Source organism: Stegodyphus dumicola, chromosome 6, assembly GCF_044657685.1.
Source record: "Stegodyphus dumicola isolate Sdum_Otavi_A_Nest chromosome 6, ASM4465768v1".
Classification (NCBI taxonomy): domain Eukaryota; kingdom Metazoa; phylum Arthropoda; class Arachnida; order Araneae; family Eresidae; genus Stegodyphus; species Stegodyphus dumicola.
In genome coordinates, this window is record NC_140773.1 from 225999624 (window position 1) to 226022066 (window position 22443).

Genomic DNA, 22443 nt, shown 5'->3' on the forward strand with positions numbered 1-22443 from the left:
CCCTTTTGGGCCAAAAAAAAAAGAATATATTCTGAATCTAGTGCTTAATATTTCAATGTCATTTTCATTGATCAGTTATGTTCTTCGATTTATATTTTCTGCGAACATTGGGCTAAGAAGGAAATTTGAAATATTTTTCTGTACGGCAAATTCGGAAAGTCAGAGTTGGGCGCTTTGTTGTAATCAATTACTTTGCCTCTAACTGAAGCGATATGTCATAGTTTCAACAATCAATCATTGGTATCAGCAAGATTTCAGAGAATTTTCCTATGATAAATACAGGAAAAAAAAAGGAATCTCATAGCTAGTGTCAAATAACAAAGGTGATATGTTAATGTTTAGCAAAAGATGCTGCTATTTGTTGCAGGTATTTTAATATACGAATTGTGAAATTACAATTATATTGACTTTAACGTTTTTCATTAGTACATACAAAAGCTGTAAATAGAGTCATTCTTCATTCCAATGCATGCATCTGGCAATAATCTTGAGTCTGCTGTTATTAAATAAATATAAATACAGTGATATTATAAGATACATCATGCACGAGTACATGGAATATTTTTAATAGTTCTTATATATTTTATTACATATAATAAAACTTTATGATTAAATTGAAAATATGATTTATATTTTAATCTGCTAAATAAAAAGTCATCAATAATGCGCGATTTTTTTTGAACTAGAAGCATGCAGCATCTAGTGATATGCTTTAAGACATTTCCGCATAGAATATATCGCTTCTACAAGATGATTAACGAACTTCAAAACTTTTTTTTTAAGTATATGTTTAATTTTCAAAAAACGTTTGACTGTTTAAAAATTATTAAAAGCTTTTTCTTACGCTGGCTTTCCTTACAATGTTTTAGAAATGCTGTAACAGAAAGACGAGCTCCACATATAAACTTCAATAACTCCATACTTGTTTTTCATCTTCACAAACTGAATTGCGTCATAAATGTTTAAAATGCTCATGTTGTAATATTCGACTAAGCTATAAATATTACTCTGTAGCAGATTAACAATCGAGCTCATAATCATAATACCTCCTGTATCTTTTAACTCAAGCGTACTTATTATGAGAAGCTCTATTACATATATATATAAAAGTATGGAAAACATAGAACAATTAAAGTAGATAAGATTACTGTCCTCGTTATGTGAGGGTCTTATTACTCTAGAGAGTTCCAGAGCATTCTGGCGTGTTGTTCCGTTGGCAGCAATCTGCAGACTGAATTAGCCACGCCTTTTTTAACTTTTCAGTTGCATCTTCTGAATCGTTATGTCTGTAACGATATCAGAGGAAAAACAAGATCATTGGTTCGTCATCTCTTCGGAAATCGAGAGGCTTTGACGACAGACACAATGCAGAACGCTAAAATCTCCTGACACTTCGTCGTGAAGTTATGTTTCTTGTACTATCAAATAGAACGAATTATTGAATCTACGATGTCAGACCATGTCATGTTACACGTCGTAAACTCTTGAAAACAGTGACTTGCGGGCACCGCACGCACGATTACCCATCTCTGTGTGGTCCGTCGCAATGCGTATATCAAATCTTTGAAGCACTGCATTCCAAAATTAATCTCTGTCATGTGATTCTTATATAATGCTAAAGACTCATCTGCTTATATAACAACAAAAAGCTAAAGTCTTTTAGCCAATAAACGTTAAAACTTACAAACCGAAATCTTAATCATTCAATAAAGATGAGGTAGAACCATAGCATAATTATTCCTAATCTAGTGTAATATATTTTATTCTATATTTTCTGCTCACACTTCTCTGCTATAACAAAGAACCCTAGATGTGAATTTCCCAGCTTATGTGTTGTTTTCTGATGAGACTACATTCCATATGGAGGGTGTATTCAATTACCACAATACGCTTTTGTCGGTTCAAGAGAAAACCGCGGAATGAACCACCACGGGACACAACATCACTTCGCAGCAAATGTGTGGGCATGTTTGGTCGGCGACTGCTTAGTCGGGCCGTACCTTATACCATTCCGCAACCAATGACAAAAAGAAAGCAAAAAAAGCTTCGTACAATGCAGCGACCCTTCCTTAACTACACAGGAAGCTACAGAACAACATCAAATCTGGCACTCTTCCAAATCGCTGACAGCACACCACTTTTTATAGGCGCTAAACAAGAATTTCATCAGACAACAGTACTACAACTACGAAAGAAGAGCCATTACAAATCATTAAAACTTTTAGCAGAGAATTACGAGATACCGGCACACCCATATGAGCACCACCCAGAAAAAAGGATGAAATCACATTTAGCATGAGAAAAGAACAAAGCGAAAAGAAATTCCCCTAACTCTATACAAACGGTTCCGGCCTAGAAGAAGGTAAAGACAGTGCAATCAAAATCTACCTAGGTCCGAATTCGACAACAGAACAGAAGTTCCCCCTAAATCAACAAAATAGTATATACCAAGCGGAATCAGTAGCGCTCCTTCAAGCAATAAAATACAGCATCACAAACTCCCTAAAAGCAGCACATATCTTTACAGACAGTCTTTCAGCGATGCATGCCATCGCAAACCTGCACCACTGATCAAAATGAATCCAGGAGATTGCAGAATTAACTTCAGCATCACAAAATCAACACTTGTTTGTCACTTGGCCTTGGCTAAAGGCACACATAAGGGCAAAATGCAACGAGGAACCTGACATCCTAGCCAAAGCGAAAGGCATGTATATTTAAGTGTAAAACAACGCATTGCCCGCGGTGTTGTAAAATACAAAGCATTGCAAGCAACTCCTCGCAGGGTCTCCTGCAAGTCCCGCGGGATGTAATTATCTGGCTATCTAGTGTGGCTGGACAACACCCACATTGCCAATGGTTAAACAATGGGTATCCACCACACTTCTGAATATCCATATACCATACCGCATGACCATTGCGAACTATTCGGATTTTTCTGGAGCAGGTTCTTTCTGATCTAGTAAGCTTTGAGGGCTTACTAGACGATGTTCCAACAAATGTGAGGACGAACATGTGGTTTCAACAAGATGAGGCTCTTACTCATTTTGGACTGGCTGTTCGTAGGCATTTGAACAGGTCATTCCTGCACTGATGGATTGGGCTTGGTGGACCCATTACCTGGACCCCGGGCTCACCTGATTTATTTAGCCTTAATTTTTCTGTAGGTATCCCTCAAAGCTATTGTATATAACCATCCTGTGGAGTCTCAAGAGGGTCTCATGGTAAGAATCAAGTGCACTGTTGTGCCAATCCAAGAAGTCCTGGTGTGTGGGATCACGTCGGGCAATCTATATTCCGTCGGTGTCAAACAATGCTTTGAAAACATGCTTGGTGTCTGATGGTGCAGTCTTCAAGGTAACATTAGAGATATCTGAGGTAACATTAGAGTTATATTCATCTGGTATGCCATTTGTGAGCATGATGTCCAATAAATGTTTCAAATTAATCACTGTCTTGTGTCCTTTCCTGTCTTCTATCTCCGCTACTCTTACTCTTGACATTTCCGGTCATGTGTTTGCTATGCAATTCTCAATACTTACGATGTTCCTTATCTCCCCTAAAAGTTTGCGCCACATTTTTGAAACATCCTATCTATATATGTGTGTGTGTATGTGTGTAAAAGATTAAATTAGCAGCCTAAATTCCTTTTTGTATTCTAAAAATAGTAACTTCTATTTACACTGCGTCATTTCGAGACTAATCTATGTCATATGATTCTTACGTAATTCTGATGATGTAAATGGAACTAAAGCAACCAATAGCAATTTTACATAAATATTAACTATCAAATCAAAATGCATTGAGAACCAAAACTAACTCAGTCTGAATTAAGGTTTCACCCTGAACATAACTCATTTGCTTTCTACGCTTTGGCCTAGCTGGACTGCTGTCTGTCTGCGCCTTCTTTCTTATTGCAACTTTATATAAAATTTAAAACCTTTTGGTATAGGCACAATCAATGTGCCACTAGATTGTGGCCGCAACATGTTTACTGAAATGAAAGTTAAATTAGATATACCTTGACTGCCAAATTTCTTATTCATTGTGGATCGGCGTTTCAGCATTCTACGACATCAACTGCTCATTACGTATTCAAGCGCCTGCGTTCTACTGCAAAGTCTGTTACATATATATATATCAAAAATAAATTAGAAAAACAAATTGAATTTTACATAAGTTGTCCAACTTCGGCCGGCCGTAAACGAAACAGTTGCTCGTGGCTATAAATTTAAAATAGAACAGTCAAAATTGAAAATAGCTATTGGTCGGAGTTAAATCTTAAGTAGAAAGTCGTATGAAGGAAAAAATTAGTATTTTGGCAAATTGTGTATAAATGGAACGTGACGTGGAATAACATTAGGTATAATGTAGAAAATGCTAGGTAGATCATAGAGTAGGTCTCAGTTATGAAAATGTAATTATACCATAAAACAAAATTTACTCTGAGAACTTTGAAATTTGCTCTGAGAAAATTGCATCTTTCATATTGAGAATATACTCTGTAAATTAATTAGTCAGAAATTTATTTTAAAATACTGATTAAATTTATTTAGAAGTAGAAAAATATCAAATCTGTAAAAATAATGTAATCTTAACACGTAATCTTAACATTGAAATAAACTGTCTACTTGAATTAAATATTGAAATTTAGATATAAATTTTTTATTTTCTAAATGTAACTAGCCATAAATGTAATAAATACTATACCGAGTGCACTTTGTAATCAGGATGTCGAAAAATTGCCTTCTTCAAATATGTGAAAAATATGTGTTTCAAAATACAAATTACGTTTTTAAGTGAAACTATGCATGTGGAATTTTAAATTCACGTTAAATTAGCTTTAACAAAAGTTATCGCTCCTCTTGCTTCTTAAAAGATATATAGCTTCAAAAGAAAAGCTCTACTAAGAAACTTTCTGGTGGAAAGACTGTTAATGATAAGTAAGCAAACGTCGTAGTTTGCTTTAAGCAATGGAACCGTCTACGGCAAGTATATGGCATACATTTCTCACCGCAAACAAGAAAAAGGAGCTGTATCCGTTTTAGAGATGATTCTTCCATGTTTGTCCTGCAAACGTAAATACCGATATTCCTTTGCAAAGGGCATTCATGATGCTTAGAATTTAGTAGTTAAATATATACTCTAAGATGTGTTGAAATATTGATTTTGATGGAATATTTGGTAGAGAGAAAATGGCTGCTCATCCGTTTATCAATAAGACTGACATCTGATAAGAAACGTACTATGCAATATGTTTAGCTTATTGTATCTTTAGTGTAAGCAGTTCTTTGAATACTTTGAGGAAGATTGTATGGAATGTTGTAACCTACTAGTACCAGAAATGACGTCACATTATGAACAGTTCAATGCGAGACTGAAACATTTGCTGTGGTAATTTTACGCGTACGGGTTCTAATAGATTAAAGTCTGATAAAAAGTTAATAAAATTCGTTCTTATCACAAGAAATAAAATAAAACCCTGGATTTTTTCCCCTCAAAGGTATTCGTACAATATCACAAAGTAGTTATATTTTAAACTACTAAAACATTAAATAGAACGTAATCCAAAGCGCAGAGAAAGTTAATCAGATCTCACCGCGAGTTCGCTATAGACAATAACAGCACTAAGTAAACAGCTACTGATAAGCAACTGAACTGAGATGGGTTTCTCCGGCTTTTTAAAGCTTTTTAGAATTCCGATGCAGTGTTAAGTGTTATGTGTTTTTCTATTTTTTTCAGTCTTTTCTCAGTTCATCATATTAACGTTCAGTTATCATAGTAAGATGGCTTGTAAAACCTTTTTTCGCTATTTATTATTAACGCTTTGTGTATTAACTTTGTAGAGATATTAGGTACTTTTTGGAAACAAGCAAGATGAAAAATAAGCAATCGCCTTCGCCGGGAATCGAACCACGGAACTCCGGATACCGGCCCAGCGTGCAGAACCACTACACCACGAAGGCACGCTAGGAAAGTGGGGAAATACCTTATATACTCCCCCTTTTAAAGGGCGACTGGGGGTTTTTAGGGGACCCAATCGCTAAATCCTGGGTGTGGAGAGTCATTATCCACAACCCTTTTAGCTCGGGTGCCACTGTAGAGACATTAGGATTTTTTTTGGAAGCCGGAGAGATGGAAAATTAGCAAAGGCCTTCGCCTGGAATCGAACCACGAACCTCTGAAATACCGGCTCAGTGTGCTAACCACTACACCACAAAGGCACGCTACGAAGGCGGGAGAAATACTTTACAAGTTTATTTATTATATATCAAGTTCTTCGAACATACGCAGCATAAAATTCAATTCAGCAAAATAATCAGCATAACAGATATTCATAAACAACATATCTTTAGAATTTCCGACCGGCAGTCTTCCCTGTTGGAGATAAAAGTATTTTATTCCGTAAAATGTTACTTCTATTAGCTTTCGAATCGTTGAGGCTGTTAATCAAAAATTCATTAAACTTTACACAATAGGAAATACAAATTTCGGAATTCAGAATTTGGGCTCCCAGGTGCATTTATTAGGGTGGAGGACAACGTTATTCAAAATTTAATGGCTCTAGGTATCGCCTTTTTTTTTTCACAATGAGAGGATCATACATACATGCACGAATGCAGATTCTGCATTGTTTAATTTCTTTAAAAACAATATAGAGCGATGGTATTTGGTGACAAAAATTTGAAGAATGATACATCTGAAATTTGAAGAATTATAAATATATAGTGATTCGACGAAAACCGCCCTTTCGAAATTAATAACCCATTCGGGCTGAAGCCCTTTTGGTCTAAAGAAAAAAGAAAAAAAAAAGAAAAAAAAAGAAGTAATAGTAGGATTTACAACTATCTGGGATGGGCTATGACTGCAATTAGTATCCGGATAATTTGGCGTTCTTTTTTGTTCTCTGAAACTCTAAAAATGTTTAAAATTCATAAAGGCTGCTCTTTTGATTTATAGATTGCAATATATTATTTTCTTATTTTTCAATAAATACATATTTTAAACATTGTATTGATTAATTAACTGACAATAATTTAAATTTATATATCTGCCGAAAAAGTCTTTTACTTGGTGTATCAGCTGATAAAAAATCGAGCGCAGCTTAACGCGGAAATAATTTAATCACTATTTTGCCAAACTTCAAAATACCCAACATTAAAAGTTAACGAACTATTTTATAAACTATGCACTCTTCTGAACAATGCAAATTTACTAGCGAGAACACAGCGAACGAAAAAAAAATGAAAATATCAAAATATCGAGCGAACTTTGCAAACAATAACTCCAAATACCCGGGGACCTTAGAGTCACGATAACAAATTTTCATCTGAAACTATGATCATCACCACAGCAAAAGTGGAGATACAATTTGAAATGTTTAAAAATCACCTCTTTTTTTCCCTCTCCCTCTCTTTTCCTTCGTAAGTAAGCCCTCAAACACAGGCCATTAATCAAGAGACAATTATTAATTGTTTAGATGGGTTTTTGTATTTGTATATTTTTTGTCTTCTTTTCTGCGAGCGGCGAAGAATCGTTGAAGCATTTTTCTATGGATGTGAAAAATGAACCCATGGCTTTTAATGAGCCCCTATTTCGAACCCGTTCTTCCCAAAAAGATAACATTGGCTGTTGCAACCATTACTGGCTATTGTGTTTAAAAGCCAAGGCTATTGAATACTAGGGAAATAAAGGAATGCAGAATTTAGTCAAGAAACAAGGCGTTGAGCACAGCGGGGTGTCTTAAGAATGATAAATTGTGCTCGGGTGCACAAATTATCTTGTATTTGCTGTATACTTGATTAGAGCTTTTGTCTTTACGCTGCATGTGTAGGGTGTTTGTTGTGGAGATCACCCACCGAGCAGTTGTCTTATAATTAATGTTGTTTTCATAGAGAAATCTTATCTTGGATTAAAAAGAAACCATGCATTCAATAGTGACAAAAATTTTCTTAAATTGTTACATTTTTAAACAAGCAGCTTGAAACTGACTATTTAAGAATAAACGAGAGAATAAAATAAATGTTCATTTTTGTTCACATTTTGGTAGTTATAACTGAAATTGAAATTTATGTTCGGTTAAAATAAGTAGTAATTGAAACATTGAAATGTAAAATTGTTATTTGTAACTTTTTAAGAGATGCTTAAAATCATATAGAGAAATAGTATTTTATACTTGTTCATTTTCGGTTTAACTATTTTTAAAAGAATTTTGTTAATGCATATTTCAAGCTTTATATTCATTTCGATATTTGTTAAATAACACACTTCAAGTTCTTATAAATGCAATTCTTTAGCACACAAATATACCTTTTTTTTCCAAGTGACTAATATTTTCGACTACCTCGTATACAATCGATATTGGTGAGATGAACCGCACACTCGGCGCGAATAGAGAGGTCCGAGGTTCGAGTCCCGATAAGGCCATTGCTCATTTTTCATGTCTCTTGCTTCGAAATGGCCTAATGACTGTACAGTCGCGTCCGAAATAAAAGTGTGGTGGATGATGATTCTTCATACCTGGATTTAGCAATTAGGTCCGCTAAACCCTAGTCGCCCTTTAAACGGGGTGTAGCTGAGGTAATTCTCCCGCCCTCTTAGCATGCCTTTGTGGTGTAGTGGTCAGCACGCTCGACGCATAGTCGAGAGGTGCGTGGTTCAAGTCCCGGCAGAGCGTTGCTCATTTTTCATGTCTCCTGCTTCAAAATAACCTAATGACTGTACAACGCAATTTTTACAAAACGATTGCCTTCGTAAAATTACATAGTATCAGAAAACAAAAATAAAATATTGTTTACAATCATTAAAGTGAAGAAGACTGATAAATTATGTCTTGTACGACAACATATTATGTAAAACATTTTTTGACTATGTTTGATTTTTAGAATCATCCTGCTTTTTATTCATCATCCCGTTTATCCTACTTTTATTGTCTTATAGTCATTGCCCAAAACTAATCCCGAGAGCCATTTCCACTTTCTCGAAGTCTTGAAAGCAGCAAAACTGTTTACTGGATTTCTTCTGGTAAGTGAAAATATATATACATATAAATTTTTTTCAAAACCTAAATGATATATAAATCGAATTTTCATTAACAGCGGAATAACTATTTATTTTATGAAAGAAAATATTTTTCTCTCTTTTACGATGCTTAACTAATAAAAACTAATAAAAAATGTAATACTACAAAATATGAAATTTTATAAACTTCATTTATATTGTTTTGTGCAAAACCGTTAAAAATGTATTTTCTAGGAAAGTTATGCTAAGCAATGCTTACTGTATAATGTTGTAATCTGGAAATAGTACAGCGAAAGAGCATAAGAATGTAAAAAGGTGATGTGTCGATCTTCTAACATGAAACTGACGGATATATATATGTTAGTAATTTTCTGCATTTATCAATTAAAATTAAAGAAATGATAACATGTGGTCAGTCTGAAGTGTCCACCTAGATAATAGAATAACAGTAATAAGCGTGGGAAGTGTAAAAAAAAATTAAAACATTATACAACAAGAGAAAAATTAAATTTCAAACTCATTTAAAGTATCGTAGAAGAGTCATCAAATGTATTCAGAATAAGTAATTAAAAATAAAAGATTTTGTTGATCATTAGATCACATATTAAATCTGGATCCGTATGGTAAAAAAAATGTTGTTAATTGTGGTTGTGTTTTATTGATTCACAAATAAAATTCCAGTTTTTGTAAATTATTTTCATATATACGAGTATAATCATTATTCTTAGAAATTATTAATAATTTTACTTTAAATAAAACATTCCGAGTAATTTCAATATTAATAACAAAAATACTAAGGTACACGTGATAATGCTTTTTTCTTTATACTGAGATAATTTTTAAAACTAAATGTTTTGGTGCATCTCGTTTTTAAAATTATTTAGACTGGATTATATATGTAAAAGAAAATGCATATATAATCTATTCTTTTACTTATATAATCTCGTACTAGGTTATATATGTAAATGAGAACAACTGGAGATATCCGCTTTATGAAAAAAATTCCTCAGTGGAGGTTAATAGCTCATATCCGTTGGTTTGGATTTATTAGATTATGAACGTAAAGGAAAATAACTAGAGATATTCACTGTATGAAAGAAATGCATTAGTGGAGGTTAATGGCTTCTTTTCATTATTTGGTTTGGATATATTGGATTTTATATGTAAAATAAACAACTAGGGATATCCGCTTTATGAAAGAAATACCTTAATGGGAGTTAACTTAAGAAAAAAAGACTCATATTCACTATTTGGTTTGAATTTATTAGATTATATATATATATATATATATATATATATATATATATATATATATATATATATATATATATATGAAACAACTAAAGATATCCGCATTATGGAAAAAATGCCTCAGTGGAAGTTGCCTTACGAAAAAATCTGATGTGTACACCACATGACTTCCTTGTACAGAATATTAAATTATACGCATTTTTTCTTGCATTTCGTTTAATCTTATTGGATTGAATTAAATCTACTTCGCCGACAGCGCATAAACCACAGTAGAATAAACGTATTCTTTAAAATTCATTCTATTTGTTTATCATAGCGACACTCTGGCACTAGGTTCACTTAACAGTATTATATTTCGTTCATATTATAACTCAGAATGCACAAAATTTATATCCTTTAAAGAATTATCTAATCGTTTCCACATGTTCTATTCAAATACTATAATAAAGCTAGAACGATGTATAAAAGAAATTAAGCGCACAAAACAAAAAAGAAAAAGTTTTTCACAGACGAGAGTATTTCTCATTCAATTAATTCAGTTCTCCCTTCGCGACAAGGCAAAAATACATAAAAACTCAAAACATACGTACTAAAAATTACGAATCAAATCTTAAACACTTATTTCCTCGAAAGAATTCCAGAAAGGATTAAGCATGATTTTATTCGCAATAATAAATGAAGGCGTTATCTTCGTTGTTGCGAAGCTAAGTTTCTCTAGATTGGCAACAAATCCACTAGTCTGCTGTTTCAAATATAAGCAAGCAATGGCCGCCATCAAAAAAAGTATTAGGCTTAGCGGCACTTAAATAACTTTAAAATTGTTGATAATTCTAAAAATACTCGTTTTTGAGTTATGCGAGATACGTACGTGCGTACGTACATGCGTTCGTACAGACGGCACGAAAAATTATCTTCAGAATTCATTTTATAGTTTTATAATTTTTTTTGGAGGAAAAGAGTCTTTTATTCTGTCCTTACGTACAAATATCACGCAAATACATCGTTAAATTGCATTCGAAAGCGGCCAAAATGGATATTTTCATTGAAATATGCTGCCTGAAACTTTTCGCGATTACGATACTTCCTTTTTACTTCGTACAAGGAAGTAAAAAATGGCTCATATTCATATTTGCTTTGTATTTATTAGATTACATAGGTAAAAAAACTAGGGAATTCCGCTTTATGAAAGAAATGCCTTAGTGGAGATTACCTTCAGAAAAAATGGCTCATATTCAAGCTACATTTGGGAATAACCACGGAAACAGCCATGCAGCTAAACTATGCAGCGGCATGGACACAATATACCAGTGTTCATCGATGTTGTCCGCTAACTCGCTGAAGCCACGGATACCAAGAACCTGTATCATATTGTTTGTAGGCTACTGTAGTTTCGAATCTTTTACTGTAAATATGTACTTCGAGAGCCCATTCTGATGAAGATTTACTTGCAAGATTCTTGAAAGATATTACTTCTATTAGCTATTACTATTTAGTTTAAATACTTCTGTACGAAATTTGCACTTTGTTGCGACTTAAAAGAAATTATGCTATTGTTTATCGCATGAGATTTTATAGCATAATTTGATAATAATTTAATTAAGATGTATCATGTAACCGTAGCGACATCATCACTAGAAATCCATTGAAAATTACTTCTTTGAAACTGAGCTGATTATCTAATAAATGGTTTTGACTTCTTTTATCATCAATTTATCATCAATCAATCTTTTAGACAATGCATCGTAGTTCTTGATTTTGACAGAATATTTCCTACACACGAAAAGAATGTTTGGATCTTTTTCGTTGTACGTATTTTGTTTAGCTTGGATCATTTTTCGTTTACACTGTGTCAAACAGTTTTAAGTGTAAAGATATATGAGTCAATATGATGCTTATTTCTAAAGAAAAGCATACTTTCATCATTTGTTTTATGATTTTGAACTATACCGATCGATACGAGTCGATTTTAGTAGTTTACTTATATTTGATGTGAAACCTATATCGCGATGGAAACGTTTTCTCAAGCAGATATTTAGATGCAAACTAATTTATAATTTTTAAAGCAAAATTGTGTAGTTTACTATATTTAGTTTCACTGCTATTGAGTTCAATAGCATCAAAGATTGCTGAGAAATGTCATAGTGTTTTAAATTTCTCTTTTTTTTTGGCCAAGATTTGAAATGAAAAGACCACATGAAGGGTAACCGGTAATGGATTTCATAAAACGCCAGTTTTGTGAGAAAAAAGGGAAATTGAGTTTGCCAAGTATAATTTCCATACTCTGGAATTTCAGTCATAGTATGTTATATACAATTAATTTAAAGTTTATTTTTTAAAAATCTAGAAATCTACAAGGGTAAAGCTTAGAGGAAACTTGTGGTCACAAATTTAATTCAACAGTGCCCAACTGGCTCATATATCTTTTCATAGAAAACTTCTTGCCATGTGTTGTTCTGTACCAGAAAACTTGTCAATCGTACACTCGTGCAATTTTACAGGTTCTTAATGTTATACATTCATATAAATTGATATTAATATATAAACTGCGAAAAAAATATTTTACAGGACATAGTGATAATTCAATTGAGATCACATCTTTGGTATTTGATGCTACCAAAGAAATCAAAGAAGAGACTTCATAACATATTGACATTGACTTGCATGTATGATAAGAAATTTGATCGCTGATGATATACAGGATGAATCTGAACAAAAGGGCAAAACTTTAAGGGGTGATAGAAGGCAGCTATATGAGCAATATTCGTCGTAGAATGTACGGTCGGAAAGCAAGCAGTGAAACGTTACAGGGTAGTTTTCCACTGTCGTATTTAAAGATTTAACACAAGAATGAGATTGGATACTTCAGAAAACATCTTATTAATAGAACGTGCTCATAGACCTACCAGGCCTAGCACTTGCAGGATAGAGATTGAAGCATGTTTGCGAAGACACCAGGCATTTCCCGAACATCTCCGGCAACAGCCGCGAACCTGGATCCATATTAGTTTCAATGGGGCACTCGTAGATTAGGCTTTTCATATGGCCCCACAGGAAAAATCCAAACATGAGAGAGCCGGTGATTTGGGAAGCAAAGTTATGGAACCACTTACACCAATCTATCGCCCTGGAAATTTTGTAGTTCGTATAACCAGAGATCCTCTCTTCAATCCATGGTAGAAAATGCCGTTGAGTGAGAGGACTGACCCTTTTTATACCATTTATTTACAACTTTACCTAGCGGCTCACCGTTTGAGTTCCTGCTATACATTCTATGACGAATATTGCTCGTCCTTCTATCAGGCCCTAAATTTTCGCCCTCTTGTTTAGATTCACCCTGTATAAACGTTATAGGTGATTCACAGATAAAAATTTCGGAAGACTTTGTGATAAAAGTAAAACTTTACTACTTCTTATGCCTATTATTATTTTAGTGTACACTCCGTTAAACTAGTGTATAAATGCGGCTTGGCCTACGTTTGAGTAAATTAAAGACATTTCATTTCTTTCAGAATGAAAAAACAAAATTTATTCAAAGCATTTTCATCATAAACTGCAGCATTCGCCAAGGCCAATTTTTCATAATTTCATTAGAGTGATTGATGAAAAGCAGACTGTAAAAACGTATATTAATATATATATATATATATATATATATATATATACAGATTCATTATCTGGTTTGGAGGCACTAACAGATGTTAATAACACCAGTATTTTGGTCACATATATAAAAGATCGCCTTGTAAAAGTTGAGAAAATACATGAAATGAAAATGAAATGAGTGAAAGCCCCATATTGGTGTTATAGGCAATGAGAGGGCGGACACGCGGGCCAAAGAGGCTGCTACGGTTAATGCCGTGGATGCGTTCGATATTTATCCATCGAAAAGAATTGTTATTGGTAAAATCGAGGATTTCTATTGCAATTGCTGGAAAGAGAAATGGAACATTTCGAGAAAAAGGAAAGATTATTTGTTGAACTTTGAAGTTTCTAAAAATATCATAATTATATATGTAATTTTGATTACAGTCAAATAATTACTGGACACGGGCACTTCCCGGCATATACGAAAAGATTTAATCCACAAAATATTTGTCTTTGTAGTTTTTGTAGAGCCGAAGGCAATGCATAGCATTTCGTCGAAAAGAGTTTAGATTTGCAAAGGATTTGCTGAACTTTTTAAATGGGAATAGAGCAATACCGGGAATTTTGGTTTGATGTTTTTGACTGTATTTATGTTTTAATCTGCGTTTTAATCCTTTAACTGTACTTTTGTTTGTCCGTGTTGGGTGTACTGCGTTAAGCATGATGCCTTTTATTGCCTGCCAGGAGGGTTGCAGCACACTTGTATACTACATTACATTACCCTCAAAAGAGCTGAATCGCTATCCAGGGAGGCTCCTTAGCATGAATCAATGCAATTAACTTCGATGTTAATCTGAAGGAGCAACATCTGTTGAATACAGTGGGTGGGGCAACACATCCCAGTGAAGTGCTTCTAGAATGTGTTTTTTTTTTTCCTTTTAATTTTTTTTTTACTGTTTCAAGTGTTTTTAAGTATATCAAAAAGCATTGTCATGTTAGACAATAACCTTGTATTGCCTTCAGACTTTTTTTTGGAACTTTTTGCTCCAGTGATTAATTGAAATTGATTAACTGTTGTTTGTAAAGTTCTGTATCGATTATCTGACTACGTTGCACTAGGTCATGATAGACTGCTCCCTTTTGATCCAGCGAGATAGACTTGGCTCCCTTGGACGCACTTACACTTTTGGTTGTTAAAGATTGTGGTAACGAATCCTTTTTTATACCCAGTAAAAATTAGATACAAAAGAAGGCCCGCCGGCGGCCGAGCGATAAAGTTGCTGAATACTCGTAGTTCGGGCTTGAGATTCGAATCCCGCGAACGGGCTGTATTTTACAAATTTGTATGAAGATATTTTGAATTTTCAAATTTTGCCTTGCCGCGAAGAGAAAACTGAATCTATTAAATTAGAAATATATCTCTAATGAAATTTCGAGAAATAAGTTTAAATACAGCAAAAAATGTGTGTAATTTAATAGGCCCTGTAATGCAGTCATGTAGTGTCTACATCAGATATTTAGAAAATACTAAACCGCATTTATCAACTAGTTGATATTTTTTGTTCATTTTATACCTTAAATAGCTTATTAATCTGTTTCCAATGTTATAAAGCACGGATGTTTCAATTATTAATCTCTATGAGGAACATTACTATTTTCGCAAATAAGATTTCCATATTACATATAACAGCATTTTATTTTCTGACCCTGAATATTTACTTTCTCCTTCCGGCTAAAAATAGAATCGTGATAAAAATGTGTGGAATTTCGTCCAAGAGGCATATCTTAATTTTACAGAGTTCCTTTCAGAAGAATGTAATTTTTTTTTTTTTTTTTTTCCCTAAGTATCATGTACGTTTTGAAAAATTCGACTTTGATTTATTAACTACTGAACTTATTTCGCAAAATACGAACATGCATGTAGTCATTTTTTATCTTTGTAAAATACATAAAATAGGAAATTGTTCAAAACACTATTTTATGGAAGTAACGCAGAGTAGTAAAGTGTTTCTCATCGGAGATTGAACGTTCGGAACAAAGACAGATAGCAATTGGCAATTTGAAAGAATGCGTAACGGTATGCCTCCAATTCATCAAATTTTAAAATATGTGCTTTATATACACTGACACACGTTTTTGTCTTTTTCATTTCAATCATTTTAAAGCAACTCGTGTTTGAAACTAAAGCACTTGTGAAATATAGTCTAACAAATGCAGGCAGAAAATTCTGAATTATTTCTCAAATGGAATTTTTATGCTGAAAAATATATCCATACATGTATTAGTAAATATGTGAGATAAGTAGCAGTTTTGTATTTTGTGTTCCGAATTAAAAGAAAACTAAATAAAAATTCGAATAAAAGCAATAAAAAATTCTTTAAAAAGTTAAATCAGTGTAAAAAATACGTATGGGATGTGTTCAAAAAGGGGCATCTAAGTGTTTTCTAAGGCACCTTGTAGATCACTTCTAATGTACTGTATGAATGCTTTACCATCCAGTTTATTAGAAAAAAATTTTACAAACCTATAGTACCAATCTCATAATCTCATTCCAATATCATCCAAGTAAAGCAAACTATAATGCCTTATAACACAATATCGCCGTCATTTCGTTGCATAAGTTTTCACTTCCTAGTACGAAGTAAAGGAAGTATTGTAATGGTGAAAAATTTCAGGTATCATGTTTCAACAACTCTCGAAAGTATTTGAAAGATGTTTTCGCGTAACATCTGTACGTACCGGCAAAATAAAAAGACTGTTTTTTTTTTTTTTTTTCAAAAAGCATTGTAAAATGGATTTAGAAGAGATTTTTTTTCTTGACGTCTATACGTACGTACGTATCTCGCATAACTCAAAAACAAGGGACAGCTATAACATGTCGTTGTGCAACTCCCTATTTCCTTGCGTCGGCTGCACCAGTCGTATATAAATAAATATATATATATATTTCCGCTCTGGTTCCTCAATCATTTAGTTTTTTATTCTTATATGTTGGTGAATTGTGTATTTTTTACATTAAAAGTGATTGAATTATGTGTTTTTCATGTTGCCGTTAAGGCTTTTATGCGTTCAATTAAGCTGCATAATATTTGCAGAATTATCAACAATTTAAAAGTTCAAAGGCCAAATTAAGCCTAACGAACCGCCATTTCTTTACATTTGAATCTCAGAAGAATAATGACTTAAGTCAGTTTTTGCACTTTCAGTGTCTTTTTGCAGAGTGAGACCAGAAGTAAATTTTCAGTCTTGTGCACCGAAACATCCGCTTTCCTGCCCGCTGGCCGAATTGCTTCTTTTTACGTAGAAACTCTAATTTTGATTGTAAAATTTGTTTCTTCAACTTTTTTAACTGTGTTTCGTATGTTATCTCAGTTTTTAATGAAGATGTTTTATGTATTTTTTGTTTTGTCGAGTAGTGATAACTGAATTAATTGAAAGAGAAGTACATCTGTAATGAAATTCGAGGAAATAAGTTTATATGAAAAGTAGCAAAAAATGTGTTTAATTTAATAGTCCCTACAAGAACGTCATGTGGTGCCCACATTAGAGATTTTCAGTGTGCGACAGAGATAATAAACGCTAAGCATTTAAGCGTAAGGGGCATTTTATTAAATTAGCAGGAACTCATAAAAATGTTAATTGTGAACATGCTGATTAGTGGAAAAGATCATATATTGAACTCAGAAATTTTGAGTTTCTTCCCTTAATCGTTTAGCGAAATCCGCTTATGAAAATCGTTTATAACATTGTTATAAATTACTATTTGCTTTAGAAATAAAGTAACATTGCGGATAAAATGAAAAACATTCATCTGCTATTTGGCATTAATCCAAAACCATTTGGATAATCGAAAGAAAGGAGGAAAGAGGGAGAAACAAAATAACAACGATAGGGTGAACCGCAAATTTGAGAAATACAATTGAAAAAAAAATCAATGAAAATGTTATACGATTATTTCCATGCTAATGCCATAATACCAACGATGTTTTTGACACATCCCATTCAATAAAAATAAAAAAAAAATGTTTTTATTGTCGGATTCCCGAATCATTGATTGTCTGTGCAAGATAAAGTTTACATGCAGAATAACCTACGCTTGAAAAACTATTACAACTTTTTCTCCGGTGGCGATAAAGTTTTATTGCTATTTTAAAAATATATAATCTGCATTGCACTAAGTGAAATTTGACGATATTTTCATTTTGAGTTTTCAATTACTTCTGTAAAATAAGAAAAAAATAAAAAGAAGGAAAGACTGGTGTTTTAGATTAGTATTTCATTGTTTGCTGTTTACTTAGTCAGGCTCGCTCTTTCAAAAATTTAACTTTCTGTGTTTCGATCTCTTTGACAAATATTATAACAGAACTAGGAAAGATTATACATTCCAAACTATTCTTAATCAATCATTTCTGAAGAGTGGTTATGCTTAAGGAGTATCAGCAACCCCTATACCGACAATGTTAAGTTGGCCCTTTCCGATGTACCTTTTCTGAAAATCTGCTGTAGATACACGCTTGAAATTTTTTGTGTAATTAAAATATACCTATCTGATTACACTGAAATGAGCTTTTGAAACATTTTGAGTTTTAGAGTAATTTACAGAATATTTTGTTAGGCATAGTAAAATTTAACACATTTCTCACGAAAAAAAAAAAAAAATTTTTTTTCTTAGTTTATCACAAAAAGCTCATTTCAGTAAATATTAGAAACCTAAAAAATGAGCCATAAAAAGTTTAGATAGCTGTGAACAGTAGTTCCTGAGAAAAGGTACTTCGAGTATAAGAAAATCACGTTTGGAGAAAAACACCTTTTCATGTAAAAATCCTCATTGATCAAAGCAGTCGATAGCAAATTAAAATTATATTTTTTATATATTTTATATAAAATTTTATTTATAAAATTATATTTTTATTAAAATTATATTTTTATATTTTTATAGTTCTAATTTTCATAGAGATTAAAAAATGGTATTTTTAGAAAGATAAAACTTGAAAGAATTTGAAAATGCAAAAATCCGAAATAAAAATGTTTTGAAGATTTTTTGGATTCAATGAATTTTAGCTTAAAAATAATTATTTTAAAATATCAACCAGGCTGTGTATGACCTGCTGTACAGGGTGCGGAGCAACTGTTTATCTGGAAGACGTCGTAGCTTCTTCTTGGCAAACTATCCCTTTGGGCTAATAATAATTCATTGCTATATTGTTTTAAATTCCATTTTTTAAGTTCAAAGAGATACACATTCTATAAAAATAATACTATCACTATATGGGTACTAATACTGCACAGCATAACTGTTACTACGCTGTTGCAAACAATATAACATTTACTGCACTGTTACACATAGCTTAACTGTACTTACTACACTGTTTCACTTACTACATAACTACACACAACGTAACTGTATTGCACATAAGTGCTATCCTGTATGGGAAATAAATAACGTATACTTTGCGTCATCTGCATTAAATAGTACATTAAATTTTATATTTCAGGTATAATGATAGTATTTTGGGAATAACCTTGTATGCAAAATTTCTTTATCTCAAGAAGATCGTAGTGTAAAAAGTTATATATAAGGTAAAAGCTATTTCTTAAGTAAAATTATATATAGGAAAACATTCTGCATGGGCAGCCATTGAAGAAAAATTATTATTTAGTCTTCCTATCAAATCTCGTTTGACGTGAGAAACTGCTAAATGTTTCAGTTTCATGTAATATTAATTAAATGCATATTTGTAAAACAAATACATTTTCCTTTTCATGTTTTCTTATACTTACACAAATTCAGAGAGTAGTTTTATTAAAAAATTATTTATTATCTTGATTAATCATTACCTTACTTTACAATTAAAATCAAAATGGTAAACCACACTTTATTTTTTCGTGATATATTTTGTTCTCCTTTCTGAAAAGAATTCAGAAAAAAGTATTCTTTTGCTATGATAATAAGATTCTTGCGTAAAGCTAAAACTTTCGTTAAACTTCTTTGCAAATTAGAAGAGTTGGGGGAAGAAAAAAAAATAAAATATTCCATCTAAAATATTCTACCTTTTCATCGCAATAATTACCCCCAGTCAAATTTGATTTACTTTCCGAAATTGAAACTCCTCCGGTAAGAAGAAAAGACGGTTTAGGTCTTTGTAATCGCTGGATATTAAAACCAATTATTCCAAATTGAATTCGAGAGAAAAAGAAACTGACTTTATACTAAAAAATAAACGAGAAGCTTTGTCTTTAATTGGCTTTGGATTTTTCTAGACATAATGAAGTAATTAAAAATGTTTTTTCTTGATTATGCTCTTGTTAATACGGACATAAAACTAATTTCTTTTGTAATCAAGAAAGGGAACTTCCCATGCAAACTAATGTGAGGCTGTTGTTTATTATTGCATTGCTAGACGTATAAGAATAACTAGTCCTGATTAAGTTTTGGAAGTTTAATTGAAAACGCATTATGTTTTACCAAAATCTGAAATTTATTTTCTATTCATTAATGAAAATAATGCTCGACTGTAAATATATTTTCTTCATTATCTTGTTTCCGCGAAGATAAGACGCATCTTTTTCGGTGCTCAAAAATTATGAGGAAACCGCAGTTTCGAGGGCTCATAAATGAGATGATTTTATCTTTTTACATGGTCATCCGTTGTTATTTTATCTTGATGAAGTTTCCAAATAAAAACCCGTGCTTGTTAAGCCTCATTATTTAACGTCTTTCAGTGTCTTGTATTCATGGATTTGTTTAATAGCTATAATAAAGAAAATATTTCAAATAATGAGTTTATAATTAATTACGACTTCCATAAATTGTTGAAATACGATGGCCTGTAATGCTATTCGCAAGTTTCATACGTAATGTTTTGGAAAATTCTGGTATAAAACTAATTATTTTTTAATTAATATCTTGCTAAAACTTTGTTACTTAACTTGTTTTTCAAACTGTTTTTCGCAAAAAGGTAACGTCTACACTGTCAGTTCGTAAACACGACACCAAATTCTTACCTTAGCATTTGACAACCTCAGGCGGGAAACTGAATTCACTGCTTCCCCTGTCAAATACTACCTCTCACCCAAATAAACTGGAGGTAGATTTCAATATAGCATATTGAGTTTGCTGTACGACACATGAGCTAAAACCTAAAACCTAAAACCTTTTAGACTTTCTTTCACATGTTCTCAATTTGTGTAACTTTCTGCTTCGAGAGGAGTCTCTCAGTGGGAGAGGTAGGATAAACTTAACTAAGCTCAACCGCTTTACTACGAATAAAAAAAAAAAAGTAAAAAGGCATTTGGCAGGCAAAACAATGGCATTTGGCGAGAAAATATTTAGCGCCAACTGGGTAACAAAAGCTGAAACATGCACAAGGTTAAACTAGGCTGAATTGCTAGAAAAGAAAACGATTGTGAAGTAATTATAGGACATATCATCACATAATAGTAATGAAATAAAATATTTGGATCTTTAGAGCAGGTTTTATAATAATTGGAAAATACTGGTAGAAGCCCGCTTTAGAATAACAGTAACATCTTGGTGGAAGTAGGTTTTATAATAATAAAGAAAAAAAAATCTGAAAGATTTTATATTACGCCCAAAGCGGCATTTTATTTCATTTACATACGCATACATGTTTCGAGAGCATTCGGGCTAATGTTGCTTTGGGCTAAAAATATTTAAAAACAGCCTATCTTTAGAATTCCTGATAGAGAGTTTCGCGCGGTGGAGATAATTTTTCTACGTACAGTGTTGCCCTTCATCGCCTTGAAATCATTGAGTTTGTTAATGAAAAACTCGTTAACGTTTTACAGAATTTGAAACACACAATAAAATATTTAAAAACAGCATATCTTCAGGATTTCTGAGAGACAGTCTCGCGCACTGGTGATAAAAATGCTTTCATTTTTTTCCGTGCAGTTTTGCTATTGCTCGCTTTGAAATCATTGAATTTATTAATTAAAAATTCGTTTACGTTTTGCGTAAGCACAATAAAACAAATTCGAAATTCAAAATTCAGGCTTCCAGCTGTCCATATTCAGATGCAGGAATACGTTATTGAAAATTTAATGGCTCTAGGTACCGTTGTTTTTTCACAATGCGAAAAACATGCATACATTCATGCAAATTCTTCCTAATTTAATTTCCTTAAATATAATGCAGAGCGACAATATTGGGTGGCAATGATTTGAAAAATGATTCAGACATTTATGGTGACTCAAACTTGGTGATTCAAAGCAAAACTCCCGTTTTGAGGCAAATAGCTCTTCTGGTTTAACTCTCCTTTGGGCTAATAATAAAAATATTAATAATGATAGTATGAATATATAAGCTTAGTTTAAAACTGGCAGCTCGTAAAATAGTTAAGATTGCATTTTCACTTTTTTAGCCAGTAGCAGTTCTTAAGAGATAAAAGTTTTAAATCTTCCAGTTGACGAGGCAGCTCTTTTTCAACTGTAAAATTGACTACTCGGAAGTTTTTGTTATTTATACGAATAACATTTTCGAAGTATTTGTGCAGTTTTACAATGATTTCCTGTTTAGCATTTTTGCTATTTAATTTATTTTGATTTTAATTTATTAATTTCTTT